This window comes from Oryza sativa, chromosome 7, assembly GCF_034140825.1.
Source record: "Oryza sativa Japonica Group chromosome 7, ASM3414082v1".
Taxonomy (NCBI): domain Eukaryota; kingdom Viridiplantae; phylum Streptophyta; class Magnoliopsida; order Poales; family Poaceae; genus Oryza; species Oryza sativa.
This window is the reverse complement of record NC_089041.1, coordinates 22179287-22186746: the sequence shown is the minus strand read 5'-3', so window position 1 is coordinate 22186746 and position 7460 is coordinate 22179287. Positions and strand designations below refer to the sequence as shown.

Here is a 7460-nt window from a genome sequence, read left to right as displayed (position 1 = left end):
GAGAACCCTCGGGCTTCCTGGCACAGTATGGTCTGGGACCTAACCTGATGTCGGTCTGGGGCCCCTCTCGTTGGCATATGGTGAACCTGTGTCAGCTTTCGAAATGCCTTATAAGCCCCAAGTCACCAGACGTGTCTGATCCACACGGGCTAAGTGACCAAGGTTAGTAACGTCGTGTGGGTAAAGTGTACCCCCTCTGCAGAGGTTAACAAACTGTTCGAACAGCCGTGCCCACGGTCATGGGCGGATGTGAGGTGATTCCTTAGCGTAGTTTTCGTTTTACCCTGCTTTAAGAAAAGGAATTAAGGTTTGGGAAACCTGATATTTGGAAAGGCAAGTGGCTATCAGGGAGACAGCGGGACAGGGAGTCCCTGAAAGTGATTGGTTGTTTGGAGACAACCTAACTCTGAAAGTTTGGAAAATTGGTTGGGTTTGGGAAACCAGCTTTGAGGCCAACTCTGGGAGTTGTGCGAATCTTGATAAATAAATTTGGTCACTTCTCACCCCTGACCGAGCTGAGACTTGTCTCGCTCTGGTTGTGGAAAGCACACACTTAGATTGTCAAAATGCTTGCAAATAAAACCGATCGTAAAATAACAGCCTTATCTTTGAAGCCTGCATCAACCACCTAAATTCCCGTGACTTGCTGAGTACGAAAGTACTCACCCTTGCTCTATATAAATATATATATAGTTCCTCCGCCTTGAAGTGAAGATGAAGTGAAGTGAAGAATATGGTTTCGTCCTGGTTCTCAGCCGTTGCCTGTGGTATTGGGTGTTAGTTCGTTGGTTCCGCTGCTGCTGCTGTTGTTGGTGTTTCCTCGTCCGTGTCGTCAGTTGCATTCTTGGGCTGTTCTGAGCTGCAACCTAAGTTAAGATAAATAAGTCCTCTATTTATTTTAAGGATTTGCAATGATACATATTTGTCACCGTGGGTACCAGCACTATGTCCTGGGACTGGTACTGAGATCGCGTGTCAGGTGCCGTTGTACGGCGGTGCCAGATCGGGGTGGGACACCAATGCTCTAGGTCACCGCCAACTCCCTCTAGCCCTCTAACGGATTTCTCCTCTAGCTCCCCGACAACATCTACTCCATCTATGTACTATGTTTATGCCCTCATCTCCGCGTGCTCGCAGCTTGTCCAACACCCCTTCCACCTCGAATTCCTCCAGTTCGCTCTCCCCGGTGCCCCATGTCGTCCTCCCATAGTGTCTGCGTCAGTTGTTGTTAAGCGATGCATCAGCTTAACAATCTTATTGTAGGTCGGAGTTTTCCCGGAGCTACGGAAACTACACTTCGAAACCATCCGTCCTATGTAGATTAACCCATCTTCCTAACTTCTCCCCGCCGCCGTTGTAGAGCTCTATAGAGAGGTGCTCGTGGGCGACGGGGGTGTGGAAAGGGAGGTGGAGGATAGAGGGGATCAGCTCGCTGTGTTGGTTGAGCTCGAGCTCAGCCCGGGCAGAAGGGCAGATGGAGATTGTATCAGTGAGATGTGGGGCTTACTGCGGGTTTTTTTCCTTGAAGAAGCTTATGTGTGGGTCCAACCAATTTCCAATTTTTTTGTCTGATTGGCATTGCCATGAAATCTCAATGTAGACCGATGAAGATAAGTCCGCGAGCCACGTAGGTGTCACATCTTATTATAAAACTGTTCTTAATATTATCAAGGGATTTGATTTGTACTTATTTTAAAATATAGTAAGGAGTAAGTTCATAAACCTGGGCCTGAAATTGAAAGCTGTTTCATCAACAAGCCAAGGAATAAGTCTACATTACCTCCCTCAACTTTTACTCCTGATTGAATCACCTCCCTCAGCTGCAATACTGGGTATAACACCTCCTCCATCTTCGAAAACCGGAGCAAATCGAGTCCCTCGCTGTTTAGATAGTGGTTTTGTCGTACGTGGCACACATGGGACCCATATATGTCAGTGAGGAAAAAACTAAAGAAATAACAACCGAGGATGGATTCTAATTTCTCGGGTGGACGTCCACCCGTTTCTTGCGTGCCACCTAAATGAAAAAAATTGAAAAAAAATAACATGATAGGTTAATATGTAATATATCACTTCACAAACATGCAAGTTCAAATTCGACTTCTACAAGTTGTAACAAAAATAACAAATTAAACTCTAATAAGTATACGTATATTCATAGTTAAATTTTTTATTTTTGTTACAATTTTTAGAAATTAAATTTGAACTTGCATGTTTGTGAAGTGATATATTACATATTAACCTATCATGTCAATTTTTTTGAAAATTTTTCTTAACTATTTAGATAATATGCAATAAACGGGTGGACGTCCACCCGAGTATTTAAAACAGTTTCCCAATAACAACCCCACACATGTATCAGTCATCTTAATCTCTTTGATGGCCAGCCGCACCGCTGAAGAACTAACCACCATCGCTGCCGGTCATCGTCTCCGCATGTGATGCTCCCAAACCTCCACGTAGTTTTCTCATTTAAACTGGTAGACCCAATATTTTTAACCATCAAATTATTAATTTTTACCATTAGATTTATCTCCAACAAAACAAATTTGTACAAATATATATGTATGTTCCCTCATCTTGGCATGTTTATAGGAAATGTACTGCGCACCTATGTACGTGTTTCCTCCCCATCCGACTCTCCTTTCTATCCCTCTCCTATTTTCTATAGCTAGTTATCAAATTATAAATTTTCACCATTAGATTAATATTGACAAAAAAAAATGTATGTTCCTCTCATTCTGACATGTTTACTACTTAAAAAAAAATTACGTACGCACCTATTTACACTCTCCCTCCCCATCTGACTTAAAAAGAATTATATATGTACGCACCTATGTACACAACACTCTCCCTCCCCATCTGACTCTCCCTTCTGTCTAGACCATTATATGCCAAGCCAACTATTAATAAACAACACTAATAAAATCCAATACTTTGGAGAAAAAGGAACAATTGCATCCACGCTAAAAAAACAAAATTAACTAATAAAAATATCCGACCAATTTTTCTATGTACCAAAAAAACCACCAAGATATATCAAAATTAGCAAACAATGATATAAATATATTTATGTGTATTATTTCACACAGGTTCTTTCAATAATCTATGTACAATGATAATTCTAGGTCATTTATCTATCTTTTTTAATTGTTTGAACAATTATGTATTGCACTACTATATATATAAATGATTTTCTCAAGATCCAAACATTCCTTTCTACATACAACCAAAATGTGCAGCCATTTGTGGTGAAGCCGAGGCTACCTCAACCTCATTTGCTGCTTTTTCAGAAATAGCTTTTGCTAGGCTTTTACGCCTAGAACTATTTAATGGAGCATTAACCCACAAGCTAACATTGAATCAATTTACTCTCTTAGTTATAAAGATGATTTGATGTCCTAATTATATATTTCTTATTTTCTTAATTTTTATGTTTCTCTTCATACAAATCATTTTTTTCTTTGATAAATGTCGAGGCGAAAGGCAATGATAAATCCATGAAGCCACTAAGCTCATGTCCTTTATAGTAACTTTATGGGTTTCTCCACATCTGAGATGTACACGTCACTCAAAATAGTTTAAAAAGCTATATTTGTTCCTATCAAATTTACATTTTAAGACCAACGTTGACTATATTTTTCTCTTAAAATTACTATAAGAGCCCCATGTATCATAGATAAACTCATAAACAGTGTCCAAGATATGTATATTTCTTCCATATTTACATGCAAGAATATAAGAAATTGCATGCATATAAACCAATTAAAGCAAGGACTCGATGCAACAAATAAAGTTTCACGAGGTTTGTTAAGAAAAAAATAGACAATGTCCATTCAATTAAAAATAGGTGAACATCTTGCTTTTAATCTGAACTTTGTTAAACTTGTCTTTTAAACAAACTAATTCAAACCCGCTCGAATGCATGGGCTACCTTTCTAGTTATATATTAATCTATCTTGTGAAAAAATTTGAATTTTTTTCATAACTATTTGGTTGAAATGAAAGAAATGGATGGAGGTCCACCCGAGAGGTTAGAACCCATCTCCGTCAGAAACACACAAAAACCATTCACTCTAATACAATTTTTCCGAACAAGATTGTAAACAGAAATTAAACATGTGTAGTGCGCAAATACCTGATGTTGCCCTCTCCGGTGGTTCTCAGCCGGTTCAAACCATGCGCCGGCCCAATGTGTGCCATCAGCCATCCATGTCGCATTTTCACCGGCATGCTTGGCGTTGTACGCGTCAGATCGCTTGCGAATGGTGCTAAACAGCGAGTCGATCCTGACCTTGAACTCCTCGTACTCTCGTCGCACACGGCGGCGATCGCTCATCAGCTCGCCGGCCACGCCGCCTCTTTACGCCTGCGTCTTCATCGCGAAGTAGCTCTCCGGCGCCCTCGGCTCGACGCAGTGCTTCCGGTAGAAGGGCACCCACAGCTCGGCGAACTTGGCGACCTCCAAACCATGGCCTCGTAGTGGACCAGCGTCCCGCCGTCGTCGGAGAGGTAGCAGGCGTACCTGTCCACCGGGTAGTCGGCGGCGAGGATGGAGAGGATGGTGTTCACGGTGTAGAGGATCGGCTCGTCAACGGGGTCGACGGTGGTGACGAAGACGTCGACGCCGGGGAGCTCGTCGGAGTGCCGGTCAGCGAGGGCGGCGAGGTCCGGGAAGCGCTTGATGGGGCTCAGTTTGGGGAGCTGGTTGAGCACCCAGGAGAAGCCGAACCAGACGTCGCCGGCCATGGACATTGTCCACAGCCACGCGCCGTCGCGGTTCTTGTGACGTATGCGCCACGCGAATTAGAAGGCTACGATGGCGATCAGTCGCGCCAGGATCAAGATCCTGTAAGGATGAAGGACGATGCCCTTGACCTTGTACGTCCGGAACAGCGGCGGCCGGCCGCCGCTGGCCCCTGACACGTCCGCTTCGTCGACGGCCACCCAAACGTCGCCGCCGACGTCGTCGTTCACCCGTTTGGCCGCGGGCGACCGGCGCTCGTTCTGCCCGTCGGCTCTGGCCGCGGTATCGCCGTTGGTGGCGTCCACGCGGAGAGCAGCGTTATTCCGGCGAGTCACGGCCGCCGCCGAGGAAATCGTGGATGCCGCGGTGGCCGCCATGCACGCAACACACCTTCGTTAGCTCCTCCTTGTCCGTGGCGAACTGTTGCACGCCGAGCCGGCTTTTATATAGCGCGGCTAACGACATGAGTCATGTCGTCTCGGTCAAAGTACTACTACTCTGCTACTCCCTTTGTCTCATAAATAAAATTTTTAACCATATTTTAGGACAATAAATCTCTATCCAGATTTACTATCGTAGAATATATCACATCACTTAAAAATCTATTATATTATGAGATGGATAGAGTCCACTCTTATTATAAAATTATAACCCACTAATTACTAAAACTTAACATGCAAAGATGCCATATCATCATCCACTGACCATTATTACATTTAAGCATCATGCAACCATGCTATGTTATCTATAATTTAATAATTTATTAAATTTTAGAAATTTGAAATTAAGCATGTTAAATCATCCTACATTATTCACATAATATTTCAATATATATCTCCATCATTTTTTTTATAATATCCTACTCCCTCCGTCCCAAAAACATCAAACTCTAAGGATGAATGTGGGCACATATGTGTCCAGATTCATCCCTAGAGTTTGATTCTTTTGGGGACAGAGGAGTATATAGCTATATAGTTCATCCTCACTTAATTCTTGTTATTTTTCTTTTCTCCCATTAAGTCATATCACATTAATTGTGATTTTAGTCCTTAGATGATTAATCTATGGTTCAAATTCTCTCTCATCTTTTCTTCTCTTATTAACCCATGTCATCTCAATTTTTTTAGCTCTTACATGTATAGTTTAAATTATCTTCCTTCTTTTGTTCTCTCATAAAGACATATCATCTTATTTTTTATATTTGAATAATCATTTTACATACTATTTGAATTTAAATCACATGTAAATTTATGTTCGTGTAAGCTTACGTTATTTAAACTATCATAAACATTATTTTTATCTATTGTTATCATAGTAAATTCGTGCAACAACACGCGGGGTTTCACCTAGTACAAGGAGACGTCACCACTGCCGTGCAAGCTGAGCATTTTCCTTTCTGCATCGTACTACTCCTTCCCTCCCTCCCATTTTAAGCGTCAGCAATGAATTTTCGTGTATGCCCGTCTTATTTAAAATTTATTTTGTTTTGTTATATAACAACAACAAAAAAACTAATCATAAAATATTTCAAATAAGACAAATAATTAAAATTAAACAAAGAAACTCATACGTGCGTTTAAAATAAAACGGAGGGAGTACTAGATACTTCTCGTCCTCTTTTTCTGAAAATACTATTACCACTGTAAGAAACTGATAGTGTTTGGTGGGGATTATGTTCCTCATCTTACGTATCATTTTTTTTAAAAAAAATCTATACCATAGTAGTGGTTGTGGCAATGTAAATCTACCACCACCACCTCTGTCAAGTTCTTTACTCCCTAATTCAAAAGCTCACAATTCTTAATCCCGATCTGTCTTTTTATTCTGTGGCAACGCACGGGCAAAACAGTTAGTCACAATATAAATCAATTTGATATATATTGTTCCATAAATATGTATGTTTAAATTTAACCTATACAAGTAAGGGGAAAACAAATTTGACTATAAACAATACATAAGTCAAATTTATTTTTTCTATTTATTCCATAACCCTTCCCATAAAGTATTTTAACTACTCATATTGATATGTGCAAATATTAAGTACTCCTAGCTTTGTGGATACTAAGCAATTATAAATCTAATAGATTATCTTGAGTTATATAAATCTAAAGAAATTATAACTGCATTTAGGGTTGAGTTTGTCGGTGACATGGGGCCGGGGGTATCGTGACTAGAGGCTTGGATAGCCGCGATCACTCACATGGCCCGACCCCCTCGGGGGGGTCGGGCCCGACAGTGACATGGCCACCCCTCCCTCTGTCTCCCCGAGGGGTCGGGCCGCTCCCGTTTCGGCCCCGAGGGCTGGGGCACCCCGACCCCCTGTGGTGTTGGCGCCACGTGTGTGGGTTAGGTGAGCACAGCGGCGCTTACCTAACCGCATTTATGGCGGGTTAGACGAGCGCGCCACGCCGCATTCAATGCGGCGCAGCGCATGCTTATCCGGTCTGTGACCAGTCGCGGTGTGTGACCGGTCACAGACCGGTCAGATCGCGGGTTAGGTGGCAACAGGCGGCCTGTCACACGCCTCGCCCCGTCCCGTCGGAATGATGAGAGCTTCCTGGCTCTCGTCTCTAGCCGGAGCTGGCGTGCTGACTCCTGGAGTTGGTATGTCAGTCCCGGTCAGATCCATTCCAGGCTTCAGCGCAAGCGTGGCAAGAAAATCGCTGGCCATTGAATGAAGGATGAAACGGGCGTCCACCGGGAGAGCTGACGA

At 42.6% G+C, this 7460-nt stretch overlaps 1 pseudogene; it reads right to left on the bottom strand.

Moving 5' to 3' along the window:
• Positions 1-1117: 1117 nt before the first annotated feature.
• LOC107278215 (mixed-linked glucan synthase 2-like) lies at positions 1118-5124 on the bottom strand (annotated as a pseudogene).
• Positions 5125-7460: the final 2336 nt, after the last annotated feature.